The sequence below is a fragment of the Lonchura striata genome, chromosome 4 (assembly GCF_050655825.1).
Source record: "Lonchura striata isolate lonStrDom1 chromosome 4, ASM5065582v1, whole genome shotgun sequence".
NCBI lineage: Eukaryota > Metazoa > Chordata > Aves > Passeriformes > Estrildidae > Lonchura > Lonchura striata.
In genome coordinates this window covers 65,919,912-65,947,460 of record NC_140706.1, presented here as the reverse complement: position 1 = coordinate 65,947,460, position 27,549 = coordinate 65,919,912, and the positions used below count along the sequence as shown (strand labels likewise).

Here is a 27,549-nt window from a genome sequence, read left to right as displayed (position 1 = left end):
CCCTCTCTGCTAAGCTGTGGCAGGAAGGAGGTGGGCAGTGAGTCCCAGGGGGTTGAACCACTGTCTCTTAGTCACAGTATAATGCCTTTCTTCTTTTGATATTGCCCTCTGGCTTCAGCAGCTTTCTCCTTGGCCCATTTCATGCTCAAATCTTGTGTGTGTGTCTATATATACATAGCATTAAATTCACTTAGCAGCATTTTCTTCCTTGGCTCTCTTCCACGTGGAGCCTAGTGAAAGCTGGGCTTTCCGGCAGCATTTTTTGGAGGCAAGCAGAACCAGTGCCATTTCAGTCTCTCAGAGCTTCATTCACACTGCAGTCTCAATTATACTGTGAACATTCTTGTGTGTCTCCATCACAGGTGAAAAAACAAGGGCACCAAAGACCGAGGATAAGAATTTTAAGAGGGAATTAGATGCCAAAACTACCCAAAATTTCAATGCATGCTGCTCCTTTAATAAATTTACATCAACAATGTAGAAAGCAAAGTGGAAATTAAAGCATAATCCTGATTTTTCCCTGGTGAGACAACACTCCTTTCCTTTCCTGGAGAGTAATATAAATCCAAAAAATACAAAAAGCCATCAGTCACTTTAGAAGACAGTGACTTTCAGAACAAGATGTGCATTAAACCACATTTTAGTACTTAACTGAGATGCTTTCTTTTGAGACATCAGTGACAGAAAGGTCTCTGAACCACTAATTTTCTACACTTGAAAACACCAGACAGAATTCTGCCCTTTCAGCTAAAACATACTGCAAATGTATGGTAAAAATACACCAGTGTGACCAAATGCAGGTAAGTGAAGTGTCAACAGCTCTAACATACCAAAACACTATGTCTGAAGACTTCTGCTGGGAGTTAACAGCTAAACATTGCATTTACCTCAAATTCCTACTCTTTACTAAAGTGATATATCCAGGCTGCTTGATTAAGCTAACTCATGTTACTTGAAACGTTTATTCCCAAGCACAAAACTGCAAACATACTCAAGAATCATAATTTTAAGTGGTTTTATTTGCTTTGGGTGCCATAGCACTAATCTAACTTTTTCCACCATAAGATTTTGAGCCCTCACATCTGGTTTTTAAATCTGAACCTCTAAATGCTGACATAGATACATATGTGTGTATATATATATATATATATATATATATACAGGGTGGTTGGGCACTGGAACAAGCAGTGATCACAGAAACAAAACTGACAGCTCAAGAAGGATTTGGACAACACTCTCAAGGACAAGCTGTGACTCTTGGAGTGTGCTCTGCAGGGCCAGGAGTTGGACCCAGTGATGATGGGTCCCTTCCAACTGAGCATATTCTGTGATTCTATATAGTTTTGATGCCAAACAAATCCAAAAGAGCCAACCCATTTAAGGGTTATTTGAGCAAAACTATGCACATTTTTACACTGTGAAGCTACTGTGTAATTTGGTTCAGTGCAATGGTTGGTTCTAAGCGCTGGGGGAGAGTCTTTTTAAGAAAAAGTAGATGGCAAATACCACCAATTGATGAAGTTCACTTTACAAAACAGAGCATCTCCAATTTACTGTACCTGGATTTGCTTTACAAAGCTACTTAGAAAAGGCAAAAATAAGTCCTATCACCACTTTCACAAACAAGAGGAATATGAAACACACGCACACAAAAGGAAGAAAAAAAAAAGCAAAATTAAATAACTCCCAGATGAGGAAACTTCACAGCAAAGACTGAAGACATACAAAGACAACTTAGCAGACCAAAATCAATGGAAACACTGATTAAAATAGCCTAGATCAAAATAAATTGGAGTCACACTACAAACAGGGACAAAGGAAGTTTTAGTTTTATTCTCTTTGCTCAAAATACCTCAAGCAAATATCCAGACAAAATATTCAGTTTTGCTCTCTCTATTTCCCCATGGAAAAGTTGATGAAGATAAATGATTCCTTTAGGAACCAATGCTTATGAGCAACATACTTTAAACATCCATAAGAATACCTATGTTTTGAAATACCATTTTTTTCTATCACGCACATTTTCCATATTCTAAAAATATGCAGTAATGTTTTTTCATATGAATATAGAACGCAAGATGTCAGGGCACCCATCTGACAGAATGTCTGAAACTGGGAGCAGAGTACAACAGAGTTAAAATTAAGTAGGTGGGCCCAAGGCAAGGTAACTCATGCTTATGTTCCTCTTGCCATATTATTGCAGTTCTACAAATCCCACTGGTGAAGTACAAGGAGCTTAGCAGACAGCTCAGGAGTCATTTTTCAGGTTGATTTTGATCTGTTTAGACAGTTTGTATAAAGGTTGTTCTTGTTCAATTGGTTTATTTTCTCTGCCTCAAAAGCTTTCTTTGAAAGCATTATTATAATCCTATAGCAATTCCCAGGCTTTTGAATCAGAGAAGGCAACATATGTTGTTTGAAATATTCAGACCTAACAGGTATCATATTTTCTACTGGTAAACAACTATTTACCCATCTCTCTTCTATCAAACACCCCACTGAGATCAGAAGAATTATTCTCACCTTGCATCAGTACAGCTTCATAGATAAAATACAGCAAGCATGCTCCACCTTCAGGTAAAAAACAATAAAAAAAAATACTGAGATGAGATTTCTACTAAAAAAACGCCTCTCCATCTCAGGAAACAGCTATGCTGGCAGTCTTGAGCCACAAGTACTAAACAGAAGAACACTATTAAGCTAAGAATATGAGACATTTACTAGTATTAAAATATTTTGCTGGTGGGAATTTCAGAAGCCTGATGTCAATATACCTTACATGTTTATGCTACTATTTCATCTCTGGGAGAGTTTATTATTGAGGATAAATGTTTGTAGGACAGAGCTTTTTCCAAAATAACAGATTACAGTTCTTCTGGCTGTTTACACTGCAAGGTCAGGACCAAACTGTCTGTTTGGGAAAACAGACATTCTAACCACCACTATGTTCCTAAAGTACCTACATTTTTGGCAGTCCATTCATATCTTGGGTGGTAATTCCCAACAATTCAGTAATTCAGATGCATCCTCCACCCAATACACTGAAAAATATCCTGTTGAACAGCAACAACAACAAAAAAATTCTAACACAAATGAGTCAGTGTTGTAAACATAGCAAAAGAGAAATGAATCACGAGAAAGGGCAGACATGCCAATAACATCAGACTACAGATAAATTAAAAATCCCCAAACACTGAAGACCTTAACTTGTCCTATGACTTGGGTCATAGAGTTCAGTCTAGAAAATCTCACGCAACTCAAACTAAGCACAAAAAGCCCAGCCTAAACCTAAGAGTTTGTACAGAAACATTTCTCTGTGATGATTATAATCTTCTCATTTCTTGTTTGAATTATTGATGGACAAAATAATTTCTTTTCTTATAGGAAAAAAATACTTTAAGCTTCAATACTGAGAATTCATTATTGCTTGCAGCCATTACTTGCCACAGCAAACAAGTCAAGCTCCTGTTAAAAAAACCTAACTTAGCATTCCCCTGTTCTGTTTTTCCTTCATGTTTTAAGTCCCTCCAAGGTTTTTTCTTTTTTTTTTTTTTTTTTTCTCCTTAAATGTCCAAAACTGACTGCAGGAAAAGCTCTAACAGCCAATTTCCCTCTAATCTTGCACTTCCTTTCCCAAAGCCCAACATTTTCTGGTTTATTATATGTCACTACAAATAACCTGTTTTATAGACATTCTAGATCTTGTGTTTCTCATGAAAAAAAGACAAAATCTTAATTTTCCACAGCTATACAGAAGAAGTTAGAAAGGCTTCCTTTCATCTCAAAATCAACATTTGAAGGGAGGTGGAAGAGACAGCAGTGCTTACAACTGAGGGTAGAGTAATACTTCAGTATTCATTCTCATTTTCTACAGTGCAGACACTGAAATTCTAACTGTTGAGTTACATTAATCTGTGAGATTCATGAAAAATTCTTGCAATGTGGACCTGAGACTTAATTTCCCTGATATTTCCTTCATCATCCTGCATAGCCCTCACCTTTCTAGGCTCAGCATTTTGCCACCACCTCCATCATGACAGCAACCTTCTAATAAATTTTGCTGCTTGTCTTCTTCTCATTAAACTATATTAAACTACTTGTCATTAATCTACTTTTAAGTTCCTTAATAGAAAGCGAAACATTATTTCCATGTATTTATTTTAAATCGTACTTTGACCAACCTCTATTCCATGGGCTCTTCATACTTATTCTATTGGTCTTCCTGATACTGCTGCACTTACATGGCTGAATAGTAGTTTATAGCTGATTACATTTTCCTTCTCGAGCTCTGGAACAGTCTCTAGTTTCTGTAATTCCTTCCCTTTCAGAAGGTCTGGGTATTTAATACAAGCCAACAGTTTTATACCACACCATAGTAAATGTACCCAGGACCAAAGATTTTACTTTTATAAGCTCATTAATCACTTCGATAACTTTGTTAACTTTTTGTAAGTCTTGAGTTTTTCTAATACCTTTATTGAAACATTTCGTTATTAATGCTACTATTAGTGCTCTTTTCCAAAAGCGTGTGTCCCTAAGTTCTTCAACCAGTTGAGAAGACTTTAAGATATCTCTTTTAATTGCTCTAATCACTCATCTATTTCAGCAAATCCTTACACAGAAATCAAAGTGAATCACCCTGAAATGACTTAGACACAAGATATCATCCATGATCAGCTTTTCATGCTATCCTCTACTTAAAATAATTAACTATACCTTTTGACTCATGGATTACCTGTAAAAGGAATGTCTTAAAATTTGGCCTTGAAATCAGTATTCTATCATTTTGAGGAGATGCAGAAACCTGGTGGACAGCAATGTCTCTTGATTAAATTCAAGTATGAAACATGCTTTTTTCTCCTCAAAATTCTTTCTTACTGCTCAGTAGGCATCCAGAGGTCAGGATGGAAATGCTGATGTTTTGAGGCCAGCATACTTTTGATTTCATCCATAGAAGAGCAGAAACTGGAAAGCTATATGAAATGTATACTTTTCATGTTTAAATGCTGCAGTGTGTTTCTCAAAATATTTAAACAAGTAGGGAAATAAATCTCTGAAGTGGAAAGCTAATAAACATTCACATATGCCTTTTGCTCATCTCTGAATGTAGTGGTAATTTAGTTATTCCCTTATTTATGCAGTGGGACAAAGATCAGGAAAGATCATCAGTAAAAACTATTTGGCTGTTAATTTTCTTTACTCCTGGTTGTTTAACATTTATTTTTAAATTTATAACAAATGGATCTTTTCTGTTTGGTAGGAAAGGAGGATGACAGATTGTGGGAAGGAAAATGTGAGCTGTATGGAAAGAGAGCAAGAACAAGAAGAAGAGAGGGGCTAATTCAACAAACTAGTTAATAGCAAGTGGAGAGTAGAAAATTAAAAAGGACCTCACCTAGCCCACCCCACCATGTCACAACAGTGATGTCCTGCATAGAACTTATTCCAAATAAAGTATAACAACAGCAGCAATTCTCCCCCCAACAGGAGAGAAAGTAAAATTAGAACAAAAATAACACTATACATCATTCATAGAACATGAATGAAACATCAAATGTTAATCTAAAAAAAAATAATGTACCACTTTCCAGAACAAAAGGCATGCTACCCACCCTTTGTCATCATTGACACTCAAAGAAAAGCCATTCAACCCCTGTTGAAAAGTAACTACAACAGACCATCTCAGAGAACAATAAGGAAATAAGAACAAAAATATGAGGTGATCCTATGGGAAAATTACTTAAGCAGTTTCAGTCAGTACATGCCTGACCATCACCATTTTTTTCTTCATTTCTTGCCAGGAAAGATGCGAAATGTCAAGGTTTTGAAGCAACAGTTCTTCTCAAATTCAAAAAACAATGCAACATATCTCTTTATCCCTTTCTTTTTTTACCTAATCCTCTACCTGCTGCCTTTAATTCCCACAAAGACTGGAGAAATTGAAATCTTACAGCCAGCATGCCAGTAAAATTACATGGAATCAGTGAAATCACACCTGTATACAATAATCACACCTGTGATTATAGCTAAAAAGGAAGAAATAAACCTATAAACAAGCCTGGCTCTATTTAAATAGAGAGAAAAAAAAAAACAAACAAACTCTGACAGTACATTCAAAATAGACAAGTAATTGGAAGATGTAATCAAATACAACATGGTTCTACTAGGAATAGACAGTATGAGACATATTTTCTGTAGAAATCTAATCAATCTGCCAAATAATGAGATCACTACACAGGACAAGTTCAAAGCTGAAAAGCAGGGAATATTGCAGAAATATAGAAGTACATGAAGAAATGGTTAAAATGGATATGTCACATATGTACTGCTAAATAATATTGTTTTGAGCAAAATTTGGGAATTAAATTTCTCAAGGTTAGATATATTGATTTTGTATTTATCATCAATTATAGCTGTTTGAAACCAAAAACTCACTAATGACTGAAAACTAGAAAGAATTCTCATTTGGTGGGCGAGTATGAAAGATAAAAACCAGGCCAGTCCAAGAACCTCACACTATAATGTTAGAAATGGGTTGAAAGTAACTGGTACAACATTAATTTACGGAAAATAGTATTGAAGAAATTCAGTAGGCTGGGAGTCAGCCTTCTGGAGACAGAGACTGGATGTAATTAGGACATGACACAGACAAGGTAGAAGGACTGCTTGAGATCCTGCAGGCCTGTTGAACTTAGGTTTCCTCAGAAGCAGCCTACAGTTTCTTACCAGCCTTTAAAATTTATTAAAGCCAGATATTCAATAGCTTGAAGGCCAGGATAAGAAGCTGGTGTTTCATGATACCAAACTATTTCTGGAAAGCTGCTGAGTTCACCTCATGCAAGGATGGGTGCCTGCACCACTTCCATCTTCACTCAAAACACTTTTCTCCCTGTAAGTCCTAATACAGTAAAGCAAGAATGTGCTTACCAAGCAAACAAACTGCAGTGCTATCTTTCCCTGCAGCTGAAAACAAATGGACTTCTAAATTCTAAATGCATTTTTCCTCACTTGAAGTTCCTAACTTCTTGCCTGAATTTTACCATTCCAGGCTTAAAAATGACTAGCATGGTTTTTAGATTAGATACTCAGTACCTATCCATGCTAAGCCAAATCCTAGCCTGATTTAAATCCCAGGCAACTCTAAGCAAAAAAAATATGGAAGCCCCGAAAAATTCCTTCAAGGCATACCTTGCTACATTGTAAAAGGCCCTTGCCCTAAAACCCAAAGCATACTATACCATAACTCTGAAAATGTTTGCCTGGCACATTCCCAGAATTCATGACACCAGTTTTTGTTCTTCTCCCATTAGCTTACTTGCTTCAGAGAATATCTGCTCCCATCCATTGAACACCACATTTCTCTATTTCACTGTCCCACAACTTTCATCTGAACTGAAAAGAGATGAAGAGAAACTACTAAAAGACTTCACCTGGAATAAAATCATATATTTCCCCTTGTTGCTCAGATACATACACGGTATATTAAAACTGAGTCCCATAAGTTTTCATTATTCAAGCATTTAATCATATGGAAAATGTGGTAATTTAATTAAAACAAGCAACATAGGTTAGCTATCCTAAGAGATAAAGAGCAAGGAAAACTTGTTTGATGAACTCTAATTCATCAAGTTTCCATTTCAAAAATGTATTAATGTTAGAGCAAGAGACCACAGTAAGAAAAATAAACTTAAAAAAACAATGAAGGAAAAAAAAAAAAAGGAGAATAAAAAACATGGTGTTCATTTGCAAAGCAGTAATCCAACACTAAGGCAATTTCAACTTAGGAAGCCAAAACTTGAACTGCTCTGTCTCATGTCTGCAGCGGGTGTTTGTCAGAACATAAGACAAGCAGCAATTACTTGCTGTACCACAGCAAAGCCTGGATTTATTTTTTCACATGCAAAAGGGAAGACATAAAGTGTTATTAGGTTAGACATCACTACTAAAGATGGCACTTGTCAGACATTCATGAAAGGTTTTCAGTCTTCCTTGCTGTAAAGCACAAGTGTTTAATTCTTCCCAAAACTTATGTCATGTACCTGGCACTCAACTTCAAAATGATTTATCAGCCCACTGTTGGGAGGGGAGAGTACAGGGGGGAGGCAGATTCATACACACAGATGTTTGCCATTCTCTCTAAAGTCCAGGATACACTCACTAAGCCAACCTTTTGTTTTCACATATTAAATAGTTGCTTTTCTCTGACTGAATAGTCTTTCGCTTCCCCTCCCTCTCACAAATCCCTCAAGCCACAACCCTAATTCCAAAGCCTTTATAGAATTTGTCCAAAATACTCTTCAGGCAGACTTCCATCAGTTATCAGCATCCTAGAAGGCCTCAGAGGTGCCTATGAAAAGGGACTGCAATGTTAAATTTATTTTATGTAATAAAAGTAGTTACTACATGCAGTATTGTCACATACTTAGAGCATCTATGTAGCCATTTGCTCTCCTGTAATTCTGACTTTTTAACTTAAATGGACTCAATCCTACATTTCCTGTCTTTCCAGAACTCCAACAGAAATTAGCGAAAGATACAAGCCTACATTTTTCTATATGTGATAGAAAAAAACCACAAAAGCACAGGCACACTACTCATCTGGCCTATGTCTGCATAATTTCAGTGACATTCCCATAGTTTATATGTACTGTTGTAAAATACATCAGCATATTATATACAAAAATACTCAACTTCCCACACATTTTCAATAAACATTAAGCAATATTTTACCCTAGTTTTAAATGTCCTTTCAATATTTTGCATCCCTTCCTTTCCAGCGTGTTCAAGTTTTCCAATTTCTTTGGCTCATGCAGAGCAAGTGAAGAAAACAGCAAATATTAAAAACAAATATTTCACAACAAATTCTGCATTTTTTTTAAAAAAAGCATGGCATTATATTCTTTTCCATGATGCTGCTCTTCTTTTACTTTCATAGCTTAAGCTCATTTGCTAGCACACTTATGTATATCTCAATTTGATGAGAAAACACAAATAATCCAACCCTACCTTGGAGCAAAGATGGGCCAGGAGCCCGGCCAGAGTCCTGTAACAGCCCCCACATGAGCTCAAAATATCTGAGCAGCCATAGGTTCAAAGAGTTTGATCTGGTGATCAAAGTGAGCATACCTGAAGTTTGTCAGGTAATTGAGTTCTAAGGGATTCCTTCACCAAAATAGGGAAGAGTGGGAACATTTCTAACTAAAACACATTTTGCATTTCACACATTCCTTTTAACAATCTGTGTATCCCTTGCATGAGCTATTTGATGCTGTGGGTTTAGGTTCTTTCAAAAAAACCAAATCAAATAATGAAAACAGATAACGAAAAACAAACATAAGCAACATAAAACTTATGGATACCTAATACTGAAAAAATCTAAAAGAGTTTTTCTTACTCATTCTTTAGGGGGGAAAAAAGCAGTTTAGCAGCTTTTATTATTCATTATTATGGGAAAAGCTAAACCCAAACACCACATTTAATTCAGTTTAAGCAAGAGAGCTTTGTAGAAATAAACCACTTGCAGAAGAACCCCCAACTCCAGCCCGCACACACTGGCCTCTGCATCCAGCACTGGGAGAACCCAGCTGAGGCAGTGGGATGACAGGCTACAGGCAGCCTACAACTAGACAAGTTTGTTTTTTCACAGCATTTAGGTGTTTTGCCTACCAGTAGCTTTTAACACAGTATTAATTATTTTAGTAAGTATCCAATCCACCAAGATATCAAACTTCCATCAGCTGGTCACAAGAGTGGAGCTCACCCAACATGGCAGTCATGGCTTGGAGGAGCATGACATGGCATAAATGACCATGTAACCCAGGCTGTCACTTATTTATCCTGAAGGACTGGTGCAGAGTTGTAATTATTTCAGTTAAAAGCAAGATGAAAATATTTCAGCTGTCCCTCTGCCTATTTTGACCTATTACTTCTGGGTTTAGAGGCATTTTTTCCCCTCCAGGTCTTCAGAATTTACATAATGGGAAATGCTAACCCTTTTATAAGCTCACAATATTGCAAAGTTCCCAACCAACTCATCATCAGAGACCTGTTATTTGTCACTACCAACCTGTACGATCAGTTGGGCATGACTTGCTTTAAAAGGATGCAGTCTGTTGTGCATTCATCTGGAATGATTTTTGAGCTAAAAAGCACTGATAAAGTCTCACTTTTCTGTGAGAACACAACATGTTTTGCCCCAGGCAAACTCCTAGTCAGTAGCCAGCCAGAGGAATGCCACACACTATAAAAGTTTGAAGTGTTAAGTCCTAACAACTGTTTGTGCTCCAGAGTGTTGAAGATGCAGTGAAGGAGGTAAATAATACCACAGACACCACCTCATTGGAAGCATCCCATTGCCCACACACTATCAAACACCATTAAGCTTTTCTACCAATAGGTTTGGGATTTTATCTGCTAAACTGTAGTTATTGCAATTTCTATATCAAAATAAAATAATTTTATAGTTTGGTCCACAGTGTTTTGCAGGCCAAGTTCAAAATATTCTAACTGTTGCAAGTAATGAAATTTAAATTTTTTCCCAGGAACACGAAGAAGTATTTTATTAGCATTTGAGAGGACTTAAGATGTTGGCTCCTCAGAATTGTAATTGTTAAATTACTAAATAAACAACAAGTAGATGGCACTCTCTTATAGCTTTCAGACAACATTACAGTCTGTCTTCTCCAAGCATTGGGGATGTAGAAGAGGAATTTTTCATTCTCCAGTGCTGGCAGAATCAAAGCTCCCATGAATATGCTCCTGCTTTTCCAGATGATAAAAAAAAAGAAAATAAACAAGGAAGAAGGGTAACATGGCATAATGCAGGGGCAGAGACTGGTCACAAGGTAGTGAAAACATGAAAGCTGCCATGCAGAAATCAACACCAAACACTTCAGAAATGCAGAATATCAATGAAAGAAGTGCATTTTCATGGACATACATCTAGTGTACAGTAACAAGGTTTTTATGGAAAAAATCTCATATTGTTTCATAAAATGACAGAAAAAAAAATAGAAGAGCTGTCTCCTCTCTTCTCTCTCTTCCACACATGTCTTTAAAGTTCCGACTCTCTTCCTGTATAAAAAAACTTAATCTATGTCTTCCAGTCCCAAGTGTCTTTATCATTGTTATCAGAAGAACTTTTAAAAAGTCATGTCTTTTTGTATGGAAATTTTCTTCCTAGAAGAGGTGTGATTATTGCTTTGTTTAGCATCATGCTGTTTTGCAAGAGAACTCATGGATTTAAAAACCACCGCTAAGTTACAGGTTGTAACAGAATTACTGTGTGCATTCATGTAACTGATGGAGCCTTAAGATGCAATTCAAACAATTCTTAAGACAACATTTAATATAAAAGCTGCTAAAAACTTGGTCTCAGAATCTTAGTCTTAAATGAAAATTTTGATTTTTCTAATTGAAATATTGTCAAAATTCTGAGGGAATCACTGAAGAATTTTAGATTAATTAGAGCAGGCTGCTTGGGATGTGAAGTGTTTTAACTTCAGAGTATGCATCCATCTCCAGCTGACTTTGCCTTTTTACCTTCCCTTTTTCCCTGCAATTAAAAGTAGTCAACCCTTTGCAAAGTTCCTCATCACTGAAAGCTTTCTTAGAAAAGCAAATCTAGAGGAAAGCTGAAATTCTGAAAATCACAGGCATGATACTCTTCAGAGGGGTGGGAAGAGAGTTACCTTCAGATGCTCTAACATGAGCTTCTCCAAGGTGAATGGTGGAAACAGTAAGGGGCCACTGGGTGCCAAACCATAACCTGTAACTTTGAAAATCAGTCCAGAAGGGATCAGTTTGAAGGGAAGAACAAGCACACGTTGTGTGCATCACTACCTCTTGTTTATACTACACTCACATTTTCCAGTCATTTTAGACTCCCACAGGGGCTTCCTCTTACTGACTTATGTCCAGAGGTGGATCATGTGGACAAACTCTACAATTACTGAGCTCTCACATGAAACGAAGAGTATTCTCATTATTAAACCCACAATATGTGTCCTTTAATATAAAATATTCTACCCTCAGCTGTTTACACATAGCTCTAACACAAGGGAAAGAATGTGAAGGTTAAATATAGCACTAAGTGAATTTCCAATGAAATGCACTTTCTTTGCTGGAACTGCAGGAATCTGAGAGAAGATAAAATGATCATGACCTGAAAGGTCCATTCTAAGTAGCAACAAAATTTTCCTCTCAGTGTTGTTTTAGATAAGAATCCCACACCATCTTTTTGGGGACAGGTAGGAATCAATCCCAAAGAAGAAACAACAATATTTTCACAGCCTTGCTGTGACATCCTCAGGGTGGTTTACTCTGCCCTCCTTGTCAGGCAAAGGAGCTCAGGTTCTTCAAAAGGCCTAAAACATGCTTGGTTCAGAGACTCAAGAGCTACAAGAGTTCCTGGAGCAACTTCCCTGAACAGAGCAGAACACCATGGTCTGCATAAAGGAGAGTTTAAAATGCAATCAGACTTAGCAAATGAGAAACAATAAAGATAATAAACTACCAGCATAATTCATCACACTGTATTACCAAAGGCTGCTGAGAGAAAATGTAACCCAACTGCACAGAAGAGGAAAAATTGTCATCCAAAGCCTGTGCTGATCTACATCTTCAATGGGCCTGTCAGCCACAGGGGATTGTGTGGGGTGGGGATCATCATAAAACCTGGCTGTCTCTGCCCTCATGTTTTTTCACGAGTTGGCTTCATCTCATCTGGAACACTTGGGATGCTGTCTGGAAAGCAAAGGCAGCTACATTTCACTTGTCAAGGCAGGAGCCATAAAGAGGAATGAATAGCAGTCAAGCACGCAAAGGCCCTAGGTACAAAGTCCCTCATCACCTTTATTTTAGCTCAGTCCAGTGCACAGCTCTATCATCTGGACAAAAACTGTGAGAATTCAGTGGTGCAAACTACGTCAGTTTTTTTTAATGTCTTTATGATCGCAAATTATTTCCACAAAAGTTAACTCTCCCTACAGAAAGCAACAGACTTCAGAAAGGGCCTTGGAGACTGGAAAGGATACATCATTTTCCTGCCTGTGAATCTCACAATTTTATAAAGACATTATATGGACTGGCTGATACATTCAGCTCTTCATAAGCACATGGAATTTAAAAAATCAGATTTAAACAGACAGGGTCCTGGTCTTCTTCCTCTATCCAGTCACAGTACCCAAAATCTACAAAATTATCTGCACATACCAATAAATTCTTTAAAATAGTATAATAATAAAGTCAAATGGTTCAGGTAAAAAATAATAAATTAGTTTTGTAAAATAAATTTCAGTTGCCTAAAAGATTTTGTGATTATAGTTTGCTTTGCTTCTCCCAAAGTATAGCAAATTAAATACTCTTGCTTTCCAAGTCCAGTGGATTATTTAGCAATAATCATGTGACTCAAATACCAATTCAGCAATGACCACCACACTTGATAAGAAATCAATTTAAAAATACTAGGATTCAAGTTTCTTCTGAGATTCAAGGAATTATTTTTTTTTTTTACTACAAAAATTATGCTGAATAGGTTATCTGTTGAGCAGATAAGAAAAGGAAACCCAGAACAAATCCAGATGCAAAGGGTAGTCTCTTAATTTATCCTTTTTTCCTTGCCCCAAGTACAGTATCGTTGTACAAATACCTCATTATCAGTAGATAATTATTTTTTAATTATGTTTTTTTTTTTTAAAGAAGATAATGTTCGCAGAAACATAGGTAGGGACTTTCCGAGCAAGGCCTTCTACAAGTTAAATCACATCTGGTGTTCTGGTCACTGATTTCCAGCTAGCATTGTCTACAACACAGCTTACACAAACAGATAAGAAGGAAAAAATTGATCTTTTATAAAAAAGTGGAAGAAACTATGGTAAAGGTGTCTATCTTGGCTTCATTCCCCCATGATGATTCACATTCCATCTGCTGCCCTACTCTAATACTGACTTTAAAGGGGCATGACTTCTTTAACTGAACAGCACAGATTTTATATTTTATGCTAGCTGCAACAACTGCGTCTGCCAGTTCTTGTGAACCACACACCTGATAGCATCAAATTGCCTTCCTACTTTCTTGGTGCTTTTAATACCTGTTGTGACACCACTTTCTGCTCCAAAGTCCATTTTACTCAAGCTAGTAACTAACATTATCATGCAGATGATTTCATGCCTTTAGTTCATCCCCAATCTGTGGAGCAACATAAAGAAAGGGTAGGTGAACAATTCTCAAAAGCAACAAAAGAAATACAGACCTTTAACATGATTTGCTTAAAACCTATCCAAGTGACTTCAAATTTTTAGTGGCCAGTTTTTGGATACACTTGAAAAACATTCAAATATGCTCCTGAAGTCCAGGAGGAAAAAGGAAATGTTCTGGAAAACAAGACTGTTAGTGCATGGAGAGGTATCCAGACAAGCTGAGATTTGCCAAAACAGAAACATTTTTAAAAATGCTTTCACTGTATTTGAGTCATTAAAGACAAATAGCAAGGTGAGAACATTACTAGGAGACACATACCAGATGCCCTATGCACTCACAGTACTGAAGACCTAGAAAAAAATAAATAATTTTTGCAGCAATGGAAAAAAATTAAATGGTTTTGGAATGCAATTTTGTATTATCTTTTTTTAATGATGTGTTTATTCTAGTTATTAGCAACCTATTTAGGTTTTTTTAAAAATAAAGGAGAGTGGCAAGGTGGATTAGGTAGATCTTCATACTGTGATGATTTAGAACCTGCACATACAGTGAGTGGTCTTCCAGGAGAAAAATTTTCCATTTAGCCCTCAAATGCTGCATTCCTCCTACTGTTCATTATCTTTCTATGAGGAGTTATACAATTTCTGACTCCAGATTTCTGCGAAATAGATTTGTGTGCCTCTCTAGAATATGGTATAAAGCCCAAAGCACCCTCACTTTTTAACAGAGGAGGGAAAAAAATGACATTGGTTGCAAGTAGTTTAACACTTCATTTTCTCTTGCACATCTGAAACAGATCACACTTTTGTTTCAGAGGCAAAAACACACTTGTGCTGGTGCTCTTCTGTTAGGCAAGGCTGCACCTGGAAAATGTTTGATGACCTCCTGTGCTTGGAATACTGTCTTGTTCATTTACAGAGGAATCAAAAAGGTCAGTATTAAATTATAGCCTGCACACACAGCCCCATGCATGACCCACACAACATATGAGATCTAGTTTAAATAGCAATATCTGTAATAAATTCAATATGCATTTGTAATAATGAAGATACTTAATATGAAATCAAACTTTTGGGGGCTGAAGGAAAGGAAAGGCTACTGGAACTTTCCTTTCAGGTTATAAGTTGCAAAATTTAACTGTTTTATCTGATTATTCCAAAGACAGAGAGCTGGAGTAACCCATACAGCAAATCCAACAGGTCTCATGAATCACTATTTTATGGATGATACATAAAGAGTCTCATATTTACTGTTCATGGGTCTTGAATGTTTTTCTCCTTCCTGAAGCTGACCACTTTCCAAAATAATTTGAGCATAAAAAAATCATTGTGGATGTCAGGTTACGAAAAAACAGCAGTTAAAAAAAAGGCATTTGTTTGCATATATCATTCAAAAACAGACCCTTTAAGGAGGTTTCATTCTATCAAGCCTGTCCAAAACAGACCCTGAAGAAAACAGCTCAGAATAATTCCTTACTACACAGTGCTTACTCTCCTGTGAATGAAGAGTCATTATATCTTTCTGCTCAGGGTTGCAGCAATTGTCAATGTAAGGATACCCTGATGAAGCCTGTCATTAGCATGCTGAGCCACTTCAGTAGCTTAGCACTTCTTTTTCTTTTCATTTTGTAATTTGGCATGTAATTTGCATTTCTATGAACTTTCAGGAGCTCAGCTTGCTGGGCTAGCAAACCTCTGCTCCTGGGGAAGCTCCAGAGTGTACTTCAGCTTCACACTGTCACTTTTCAAATACTTAAAAGTTTCAGCCATTCACATTTATGAGAAGGGATGCAAGCAAAATGTTTATCTTTGAATTTTCGTAGTTAACTGCTTTCCAAGACCAGTTTAGCAGACTCTGATAAAACACAGTACTGACTGACCAAAGCCCTTCATTCTGAATTCCTAGTGAACATTCACTTACCTCTCAATTCAGCCCACGGACATGATGTTCACATTCAGGCTAAACAGATGCCAACACTGAGATCACTTCTGGAACTCACCTAAAGGGATTGCACCTCCAGCCTATGGTCTCTGCATGGCCAAATTCATCCTCTCCCAGCTAAACAGAGCATTGTGTTCCAATAATTGTATTTGATTCCTAGGCATTATTGTGTGTGTCCTAAACTTTAATACCTGTCCCTCCAAAAATATATAAATAAAGTCAAGCAATGAAATTTTAAAAGCACTGTTTTCCTATAAAAGAACACAAAATCACAACTCAGAGCTTTTTGCTGACTTGAAAGAAAAGCCTCTCCTTTAAATAGAATTAGGCAGTCAATCAGATCAGAACAGATCTAGAAATTAAAGTTTATTGCATGGCTTACTGCAGAATACTGCCTAAAATTTAACCTGTCATCCAGTCAGCATGGCTGTGGAAGAGGAGGAAATTTTAAGGAATATCAAGACCAGACAATGCCACTGATACACTGAGATCTATCTGAAGGACAGCTTCAAATTTATGTGGATTTACACAATTACAACTGCATCTAAGAGTCAAGTCCAGTTAGTCTAACTAGAAAGAATGTCCAAACATATCCTGTGTATTGCCAGCTGGGCTTGTTTAATTTGTGTTTTATTAAAAGATGCTGAATGCACTGAAATGACACTCAAAGGACACCGTGCCTTTGATTCTGGATTTAAAACCCAGTAAGTGTGATCTAATATGTTAAAGCAAATATGTTTATGAGCTAGTTGAAAATACAAGCTAAAGATGTGCCTGTGAGACAACGTATGAAATCCTGCACATGTTGACTAAGGATTAGCATAGATGATGGAGAGAAGATGTCATATGGAGAAATTAAAGCGATTTAATTTAAAACAGATGTCTGAAAGGTTTCTCCCTATGTCTTTATTTAAAAAAAAAAAATAAAAATATCATGAGAGCAACCAGCACAACACTCAGGTAAAAACAATGGGGCCATTCAAAATGAACAGTAATAAAAGATGGGAAAAAGTATGAAAATAAATGGGTTTTATAGGGGGCATGTCCATTTTTTTTGTGAGGGCACATATCTAAGTATAAACACCACAACTATATATACATATTTGGACACAGAAACATTGTGTGTTATTCCGGAAGCAGTTCAAAGCAACCACAAAAAGAACAACAACATTGCCAGTACCAAAGGGCTGGCATGCCATAAATAAAAAACAAATTAAAAAGCGCCATCTTCAGCTCTTTCCATATATACTGAAATTGACAGAAATTTTCATGTTGTTTGGAATGTCATTTTCTCTGTGCTAGGACAAATGACCAGGACAGACACTGAAAGTGCTCAGTCATGACATTCAAATCCGTTCTTGGGCACAATACTTTGTTTTTCATAAAACAAAGTAATTAAAAGGTAATTCAGAACTCTTACACTTAGATGGTTTACACACCACATCCCTGAAAACTCCATTGATCAAAACTGCTTTTCTTCTCTTTTGGAAAGGTACCATGTTGAAAAGCTAAAGGATGTGCACATGCATGGACAAAAACAAATCATACCCACAAAATTCTTGCAAGTTCCCATGGAAAACTGTATGACTCTTTAACAACAGTCATTTTTATTGTGCACCTTTGACCAGCATTTTGTTTGCCCACTAATTCAGCTTTTGGGATTACTTTTCACTTTCCAGCTCTTGAAGTAACACTGAACTGCTGCCATTTGGTTCTTACATCAGATTCTGAAATGATTCTTCCATCTCCCCTCTGTTTTGGAGTTTCCATTAGGATAGCACCTGTCTGTGATCCAGAGAGGAGAAGTTGTCCTAGCCAGCATTTATTCCTTGTCAAGGTTATGTTTTATAGTTCATTATTACTTATATGACTGTCTTTCTAAAAGCCAGGTTAGTGTCTCATTCTGCTAGATACTACATCACTATCTCTTTAAAAAGTTTATGAAGGAGAAGTAATTGCAGGTGAAGGAAAAATTCTGGAGGCATTGCAGGGAGGGCAGCCACTGCCAGCACTTATCCATCCACACCCATGTTAATCACATGAGCCTCATGTTCTGCTGTGAACCGGGAGTTATTTGAAGGCTGCTTCCAAGGTGGGAAATGTAAACACTGCAACACCATCTGAGATATTTCATAAACTCCCATGAGTGTGTACTCATCCCAACAGAAAGAATATTTCCCCAGAATCCCAAGTGAAAGGGATAAGTAGTTTTGTTTTTCTAGAGTAGCTGGCATAGGAGCAATCTAGGTCAACTGCCTCCAACAAACTGCTTGAGCACTGCTTACCAGATACATAAATGATAACATGAGCAGTGAAGAGCCTTGGTGTCCACAAGAACAAGATGGTGCTGGGCTGCTGAAGGTCAGAAGAGACACAGGATCTGCCCCAGGCAGTTTTATCCTATCTTGCTACTTTAGGTACCAATCAGAGACTACTATCCTCGTTATGAGGAAAACCAGAGTCACACCATCTAGTGTGACTAAAATAATTATATATTCCATGCTATTAAAGCTTTCTGTAAACACAGGTCTTTAAGTTCAGTTAGAAACCCAACCATAGTTCAGGGAGCTCTGGATCTTCCCAGATGATAGCCTTTCAGTTGCAAGAACATATCTGAATGGCTACAACAATAAGAGCATGCCATGCTGTCCAAGCACCATTTTCTTTATGTTAAACTAATTTTTCAGCAAATATATATCTCTTCAGGAAACTTAAAATCCCCAAGAGTATCCTCACAATTGCAAGTAACTGCCATGCCAAATGTAAAGCAGAACTTATTTTAGGTCACACAAAGTATAGAAGGCAAAATTCCACCACTAATAATCTCCTTTAGGAGCAGAAGGGGCTGAATTGATAATTCACCACTTTCAGACAAGAAGTGATTAACAAGAAGAAAACAGTAACATAGAAAAGTAACTTAGAAGCTCAAAACTGCATGACTCTATATGACTCAAATCTTCCTAGAACAGAATAATCTGGGGAATCATTCAAGTTTAAATCTGTACTAAAATTTCAGAATCCAGTTGATTCTATTTGATATATATCACCTCTACTTCACCCAAAATTCTGGTCAAAAACTATACAAGCAACTTCACTATCTAAATTAAATACAACCACAGTTACATTGAAATAAAGTGAGGGCAAGAAAAGGACAGGAAAAGCTGACAATTGAAGCAGTGTAAGGAAAGCTTCCCATTCCGGAAAAAATACAGACAACACAGGCTCACAGCTCTTTTGATCTTTAAACCACTATTTAAAAGGAAATGCTGAATTACAAGTGTATTAAATGTCTGAGTCTCTAATTTCACATGGAAAGAAGAAGTCTTTAAGGAAAGTCAAGATATTAATCAAAGTAGCTTAGAAGTTTTTGAGGTAAGAACTACAGACTGAAATGGAACTGTGGATTGTTATAATTTACTGACCCTAAACATTAAAAAAACATTTTTTCTAACTAGGAATTGATTTGTACCAGAACTGTCAAAAATGCAAAATTTTTCTCTATGTACACAATAAGCATAAATCGGGGGTTACCAGTGAGAACAACACACCAAAAAAAAAAACAAAAAAAACTGGCATCTAGCTTTCCAGTTCCATGCTTAGCTTGTCTGGTTTGGCAAAACCAAATTTTTCCTTGCAAATGAACCAGGTTTTATTTAGACATTATTAAATGCAACTCAACCTTGAAAATTACCCAGCATCACTGCTAGCAGTGGAACAAGAAATGCATTTTGGAGCACTGCAAAGCGATGCATGGATTTTGTTGACTTATGTCAGAACTGACAGAAGCAGGCATTTTGACTATTCCAATGTTTAATGCTGGCAAAAGGAAAGATCACAGAGCCTATAGGTCTTGCCCAAGAAATTATAAAGCACAGTACATGAGGACTCCGACCTCCTCCCCATCCCTTGAGACAAATCAATGTACGTTGCAGGGGAAAAAAAGAGAGAAGGGAAAAAGCAAAGAAGCATCACAGGGTTTTTACTTTCCTTCTTAGGTAGCCAAAGGCTTGGATGGATCTTGAATTTCACCCATCCCAAACACAACCAACAATATGCCATAACATATTAAACCATGGGAGCTTATTCCTCAGCCTGAGGTACAGAACCTGAGGTATTTCTGTGACATCTGAAATTGTAGTCTCCCTTCTGGGAGGCTTGAGGACAATTTGAATCCCACCTGACAGGGCTGCAAACTGACAATTAACTCCACAAGAGATCTTCTGAAAGCATCTGTGAATTAGTGGATAAACCCACAATTTCGCTGCAACTTGAAGCAGGCAAACTTATGGTCACTACTGCAGGCTAGAGGTTTCCATTCCTGTCTAAATAGGTTTTAACATTGAAATCAAGCAGGAGTGCAAGCAATTCCAGTGAATAGCTCTGGAGCAGAGCCAAGGTGGCCCAGAAGGTTGCGTGGCAGGACATCCCTGTTATGGAGTGCCATCAGCCAGGGCCAACATCTGTCTCTTCAATACAAGTGAGGGCTCTGTGAGCGCCAAAGGATGCCAGCACATCTTGCACCTTGTTTACCTGACAGCCGTGAGATGGAACTGAACAGCTACAAAGCCTATGGTAAGCAGTCACCACAGCAGGGCAGGCACACAATTTCCACTTGGCAGGGATCTCCAAAACTGGCAGGAAGAGAAGAAACACCAGTGCAAGCTTCGAACCGAACCCAATTGTCATTCAGTAGTTAGAGGGAGCAGAAAACCTGCACACAAAGACCACTGGCTCTATTTCTGTAACAGAGACATACACAAAATGTCAAACAGTAAGAGAGGAAACTGGATATTTGTGGCTCGGCTGCCAGAACAAAGCATGAAATCTTAACTTTCAGCTCCATCTCCTCAGAGGAAGTTCCCCAAAGGATGAAAGGATAAAAGTGAGATGCTGAAGCCAGCAGCCCCACTTTCTCACTCTGGTCCTTGCAGTCACAGAAAAGCAGAGACACCCGTGCCAGCCCTTGGCACAGAGACCAAGAACGGAGCACGAGGGAGTCGGGCAGGCTGAGAGGAGAAGTGGGAGCCTCCAAAGGCAGCAGCAGCTCTGCAGAAACAAAGCAGCTGGCAGGAGACAGTGCCATGGAGGAAGTTGGTGTCTGTCAGCTGAGTCAAATGACAACAGCCTCATCATAAACCCTGAAAGATCAGGATAGGGATAGCTGTGCACAAAGGCAGAGAAAACACCCCTATTACTGCTTTCAGCAGCCCTATTAATGCTCAGAAGCAGTCCCGACAAGGCATCTATTCAATTTTCACTCCATGTGTTCCATCTAATGGGAGCTGTATTATGTTTCACACTGAAGGTAATTACCTCTTGAAATTTTTGCGTACAGGGGGAGTAAATGCTTTAATTTTCTGCAGGTGCCTTGGACACATTCCTCACAAATGCTTTGACCTAAAATGAGGTGTGCATTCCTGTTTTACAGGGCTGCTCTCAAATAAGGATGGTTTATATTTGCAGGCCAAGCTGAAGTCATTTATCCCATCCTTTAAACAGAGATGTATAGAATACATTCTAACATTACCACAACATAAACAATAACTGCTCCAGTGAAACTGATTTAATACCATAGCTTTTCTATTGCTAGTTACCAGAATACTAAGAATATTAATGGTTCTGGATTTTACAGCATAAGACCAGGAGGCTGCTTCCTCATCACTTCATAGAAGACATCCTTGCAAAACTTCCTGGAAAGGCCAGTAGAAAACACCACAAGTTCCACCAGCTCCCTAACTTAGCAACTTCTACATTAATTGGAACAGCAAAACCTTAATTCTCTTCTCCTGTTTTTAAAAACAATATTTTTTACAAATAATATAAACAAATTCTCAGAATACTGGCCTAATGAATACACTTTTTTCCAGCTGCATCATTTTGCTAACATAGTCCTATTATCAGGCCATAAGTTACTAACCAAACTTTAAAAGTTGCAGTATTTCATCTAGCTGAGTTTTACTGGGCAGAAGAATCCAATGTACTTTGTATGTCAGCTAATGTTTTCATTAATTTTTTAAACGAGGATGGTTGCTAAGCTATTCAACAAACTGTTAAATTCATAGTTCTTGAATTATATCAGCCAAAGACCCACAATAAAGCACAAAAACAAGCATAGTCTGGGAAAAACAAAATCAGCTTCTCATCACCAACACTTGTTATAGATATAACGTGAAGAAAGAGTAGTACCACAGCCTAAGCATTACTTCTGAACCACGCAGAAAACCAGCTTCAAAAAATGTGTATTTTCTTTAGGATGGAATGAACAGACATTTCCAGTCTTACTGGAGGCTGCTACTGAGGCTACTCCCTGAAAAGGCTTCTGATGCAGGCTACCACTGCTCTCCCATAAGCAAGTTGATCATCTTCAAGGAATTCACTATGCTGACACCAAAATTTGGTTGCTTCTGTTGGAGCTTCTCTACTTTTTATTACAACAATGACATATTCTTTAGAAAAAGGATTGGAATTGTAGATTTCTTACAGTATAAATCCATGCCCAGAATAAGGCAGGAGGGAGAGGGATTTCATCTGTTTTCCTCCATATGCAATTCTTCCTTTGATTGAAACATTTCCAGTTGGACTCTGCTTTGACTCAGAAACATTTGAAAAGCTTTGGCTTCGACAATCCTTCATGTTTTGACCAAGAAAAAAGCTACCCTATGTTTATTGCTCCCTGCACCTTTCTTAAGTAATGGATTACTTTGCTGAAGGATGTAACATGAGGAGTACCTCCTTCACCAAGTCATAGCTTTATTAAAGATTAGGAAAATATCCAGAAAGAATTGGAGCTTTTCTGCCCACTCTCACCCCACAGGTGCATTTTCCAGGTTTGCCTGGATTTGGCTTATAATTTAACCAGAAATAACCCCCCTAAAACGTATTCAGGCACTTCTTTTAGAGTATAAAATACTTCCTTGTAAAAGTGATTTTCCAACCTTGCTGGACTTGAGTTTTCCTCCCCACTCTCATACAAGTGATTGAACCAATTTTGCTCAAGTCTTCCAAAAAAATTCATGTGTGGCCACAGTCCAAGACACAGAACAATTCATCTGCAAAGCTGAATGTTTCACAAGCCATCTGCAAATAACGCTTTATAAGAGGAACCATTTTGTTACCTTAGCCATGCAGCAAGAGCAGCAGCCATAACATAACATTCAGAAGGAAGGATTACAGCTGTAAAAAATGTTCACAATGAAGTCATAAACTACACAATGTGCCCCTTTTGAATTTCTTTACAAACACAAAACTTTTCATAAAAGGTTAACTAAGATTCACACATCTTTAGAGAAAATATGGGCCAGTTTATGGGACCTACATAAATGCCTGTGAAACATTGTTTTTTCTATTTTTTTCTTTCCCCATGAACCTGAAACTAAAAATAAAAATCATGGGGTGCAGACCCACGTGGACTGAAAGCAAAATTACTGTACATGAAGCCCCCAGAAGAAAACACCCCATGTTTTGTACAGCTCATTAGGATGACATTATTATAAGAACTGGGACCACTTAGGAGAGCTCATGGAAAAGCCAAGAACATTCTTGAGTGGGGGATGGGAATATATGCTCCAGTTTTCCTGCAAGCCTAAAACAAGCTTAATTAAATTTTCAGAAATGTTAAATAATGTTAATTTGCTGCCCTGGCAAACTGCCTGTTACAGCTCTGCAGACTCCATAAATGAAAGTCTGTGGCACCATTACTGAAACCCCTTCCTGTGCTACTTAGGCTATTCAAGCCCTTTGTGGTTGTGGATTTCTGACTTTCAAAAAGCCACTGAAGTAAAGCTGTGGACAGACTCAGAGCTATCTCAGGTTTGAAAGGAAGAAAGGCCCATGGATTCCTTCCTGACAGTGATTCTGATAGAAAACTTTGTCAAGAAACAAAGCATCCTGCCTCTCTACAGCAGGATCAAATCCAGATGGCATTTATAAAAAGTACACCAAATCCTACATGATATGGATGTCTATTCAAGAATTATTTTCAGTTTAGTACACATGACAGGACAAGGGGGCATATATGAATATTATAAGAAAAAATTTTATTTGAAGCAGATGTCAGGAAGCCCTGATGCATGCAAAATAAAAAAAAAAATTTAAAAAAAAAAAAAAAAGGAATAGTTGTAAAAAAGCCAAAGAAGCAGATTTCTGCAGGTACAAACACTGGATCCATTCACAAGCAATTGGATAGCACATTGGGTGCACTATGGCCAAAGGGTCAAAAATTGACTGACAAGTTCTATAAATACATTCAGTGCAGCAGTATAGAATGTATTTAAGGCTATGCTGCACACTGCATGTCACACCTAGGACCAGCTAGGGATAACAGCATTTCCAAAGATTTCCTTTCTTAAGGACAGTGGATACATTTTTGAGTGGAGGATGATATTCCCAATTTAGAGCACCTCAGACCACTAATTAACTGAAATTTATATATAATCCTCTTCTCTCTTTTCTGGTTTATCTTATACACACACACACTGCAAAAGTGCATGTAAAGAAGCCCAAGTAGCATTAAAAAATGTTCTTCAAGAAAAGAAAAAGAAGGGAAAAATAAAAAGGGATGGGCAGGGGGGTGGGGAGGCAAAGATATTGCAAATTCAAAATATGGACCATCCAAAACCCCAAAAGCTCTTACACATAAAGCCTCAGCCCTCTCTATGGAAAAATTATATTTTTATTATTATTCTATGGACAAACAGCTTTCATTCAGATCAGATTTATTCTGTTTCAGATCAAAGGGATAAAGAAAGGATTTAGAAAGTTTAAAAGAACTTAGAAGCAGCAGGGAATACAGTGAATTCTTTTCCAATCTAGAGACTCATACACATCAACATTTACAATCAGAGTTTGCAAATGCAAGGATTTTTATTTCCCCTGCTCTGGCTCAGATGCCTTTTAAATCATATTGGTAGCACACTGCCCCATATGGCAACGTTCCTTAGCAAACCTGCTCAAGAACTTGGGGCCATATTCCTCATTTAATGGCCTCAGTAACTTTTCCAGGGGGGATGAATGTGGCCCAAATCATTGCTTCAAAGCAATGCTGCAAATGGTTGAACACAGAGTTGCCCTGTGTAAGGTTAGCTTCAAAGTTTCTCAGAAAGTTTATTTTTGCACACAATGCACAAAATTAACAGGGAATCCTCAAGGTCTCTATAAAAGTTAATCTTTCTTATGCATATACCTGAAATAATTTCCAACAATTAATCTATAGCTGGAAGTCAACCATCATGACATGCTTTGAATTTTGTTTTAACAAATAATCTGCCATTTTACACCACAAACTACTTTCTAAATTTTTGGAATCCAAAAGATTTTATTATTTAGAAATTTTGAGTAATGAATTAATGTTTTAGAGCCTGCAAAGATTAACATTAACTGAGTGCTTAAAGCCTCTTCAATTAGTACAGCAGATTACTGACATTTAGCCAGATTTCACTTGCAGTAGTTAATTGATAGTTTGGAAGAAATGTTCTTTTTTCACCCCAGGAAAGGGTAAATAATAGGTAGGCAGGCCAGAAATGCCTTTTAAGAAGAAAGCCTTGACAGCACATTCAATTTTTTCTGGGAAAAAGAGTATTCAATTTACAGATTAGCAGGGAAAGGCTTGGTGTTTGCTAGACTGAGACCTCTGCATTTAATGTGCCCATGTATCTTTCAAATTGAGACACAAAGTTCAACACATTTTATCCATCAAGAATTACCTTGAACTTCACCTGGTGTGCCCTCTTTTCTTTGACCTGTACTATTCCGCTCATCCTAAGGCAGCTCAGAATGAGCTGGTATTTGGGAAAACCAAGCCATCTCACAGTTACCCACGTTCCATACAGGTCCAAGCTCTTCCCACTGCCTTGGGCAGTGGTCTCTCAAGGAATTCCATCTTAGGACAGGTTTCAAGGCAAGTCTGGCACTACAGAACTGCTTGGCATCAAAGTCCAGGAGAGGTGTAGCCCACACTACAGCAACGTACGTCGTGTCCAAAAGCCAAATCACAGCCATAAACAGATAAAAGTAAAGCAGCACAAACAGAACAAATGTTTTCCTGAAAATGGTATCAGGAACCAAATTGTGTTTGACACTTGGTACATGGGAAAAGAAAGGCACTACTCTCATGGGGAATCTTCACCATTGCAGTGAACAGGACAGTCCAGTCAATGTGCCCCCCCCAGCTAAAGCATATCCCGGGTCAAGCATGGGGGTCCTGCACCCCAGCACTTTGGGGAGGGCATCTTTCACTAGGCACTAAACTTCCATTTCCATTTCTTGTCCGTGTTTTTCACCCTCAGATATCAGGGTGGCTGTGTGTCAGCAAGAAGGGACATGCCCAAGAAACCTAAATGGATCTACAGACTTTAAAACCACTTCCAGATTCTCTAATGCAGACATAGGTTTTGACTACCCAGCTCTAAGAATGTTGGGAGGTGGATCTGCTTGTTTAGGGTTTTATCTTTTTCCTTAATCAATAACACAACTTCTTTGCACCACAAACTAACCCAGCCCCTGCTTTAGGGATCAAGAACTTCTTCTGTTGGAACAGTCAAAAAAAATAAATATATTACAAACTCTTTCTTATGTGATCAGTTAAACACTGACAGGGGGGTCACAGATGTAGGGACTTAGAAATATGGTATTTGATAGTTTACTAATTGTTCATGCCACTAATCTAAATTTATCTATTCAAATTATCTATTTTTTTATTCTGATATCAACCATAGGATTAAAAAAAAAAAAACAAAATAAAAGCCATGAAATCTCTCAGAAGAAGGAGATACAATACTTTCCTGGGTGACTTTGAGACTAGAGAAGAAACAGTTAACGGTCTGGAAAGCTTAAGTTTCACTCTTTCCTAACTTTTATCATATAAATCTGGAAGGACCCCTAAAGACTGAACCTGTAGATTTATCATTCATATTTTAAAAGCACTCTCCAAAACAATGAGTTCTGATTCCAAAGAGCCAGCGTACAATACCTTTTAAGAATACCCATGAACCTATAGGATTTACAAGGCAAACATTTGGTTTATTATCTGCTTTACTAATGAACAGCAACTAAAACAAATCAAGAGGTCACCAAGTACGTTTGAGATGGCAAACAGGAGACTTCAGAGAACACAGTTCATAAAAGACCCTGATTTCTCTCCTAGTCAGCCACTTTATATTCTTAATAAAGCACTGGAACCCCTGAGTCACATTCTTAATCAACTGTTCACAAATATTTTGCCTAAGTAGCCTATCACTACTTAGGCATAACCTACTTTATTATTCAGTCATATGAGCTTCTTTCAGCTAGTATCAGATTTTGCTTCAAGCACACCCATACAGAGGTAAAACAAAAATACCATTACCTGAGATTTCCTCATTTGTTACTCTGCTTTTCCACTACCTGTGCTTTCCACTGCATCTGCAGTTTAAG

General features: G+C 37.6%; 1 long non-coding RNA gene across 5 annotated transcripts in view; it reads right to left on the bottom strand.

Moving 5' to 3' along the window:
- Positions 1–27,549, bottom strand: part of LOC146767697 (uncharacterized) — a 382,268-nt gene that overhangs the window by 209,487 nt on the left and 145,232 nt on the right. Inside the window, exon 2 of one of the 5 annotated variants that reach the window (XR_014955214.1) lies at positions 2,524–2,571. The exons of the other annotated variants lie outside the window; for them this stretch is intronic. This is a non-coding gene — a long non-coding RNA (uncharacterized LOC146767697). The remainder of the gene's footprint in view (positions 1–2,523; positions 2,572–27,549) is intronic. 5 annotated transcript variants of the gene reach the window in all.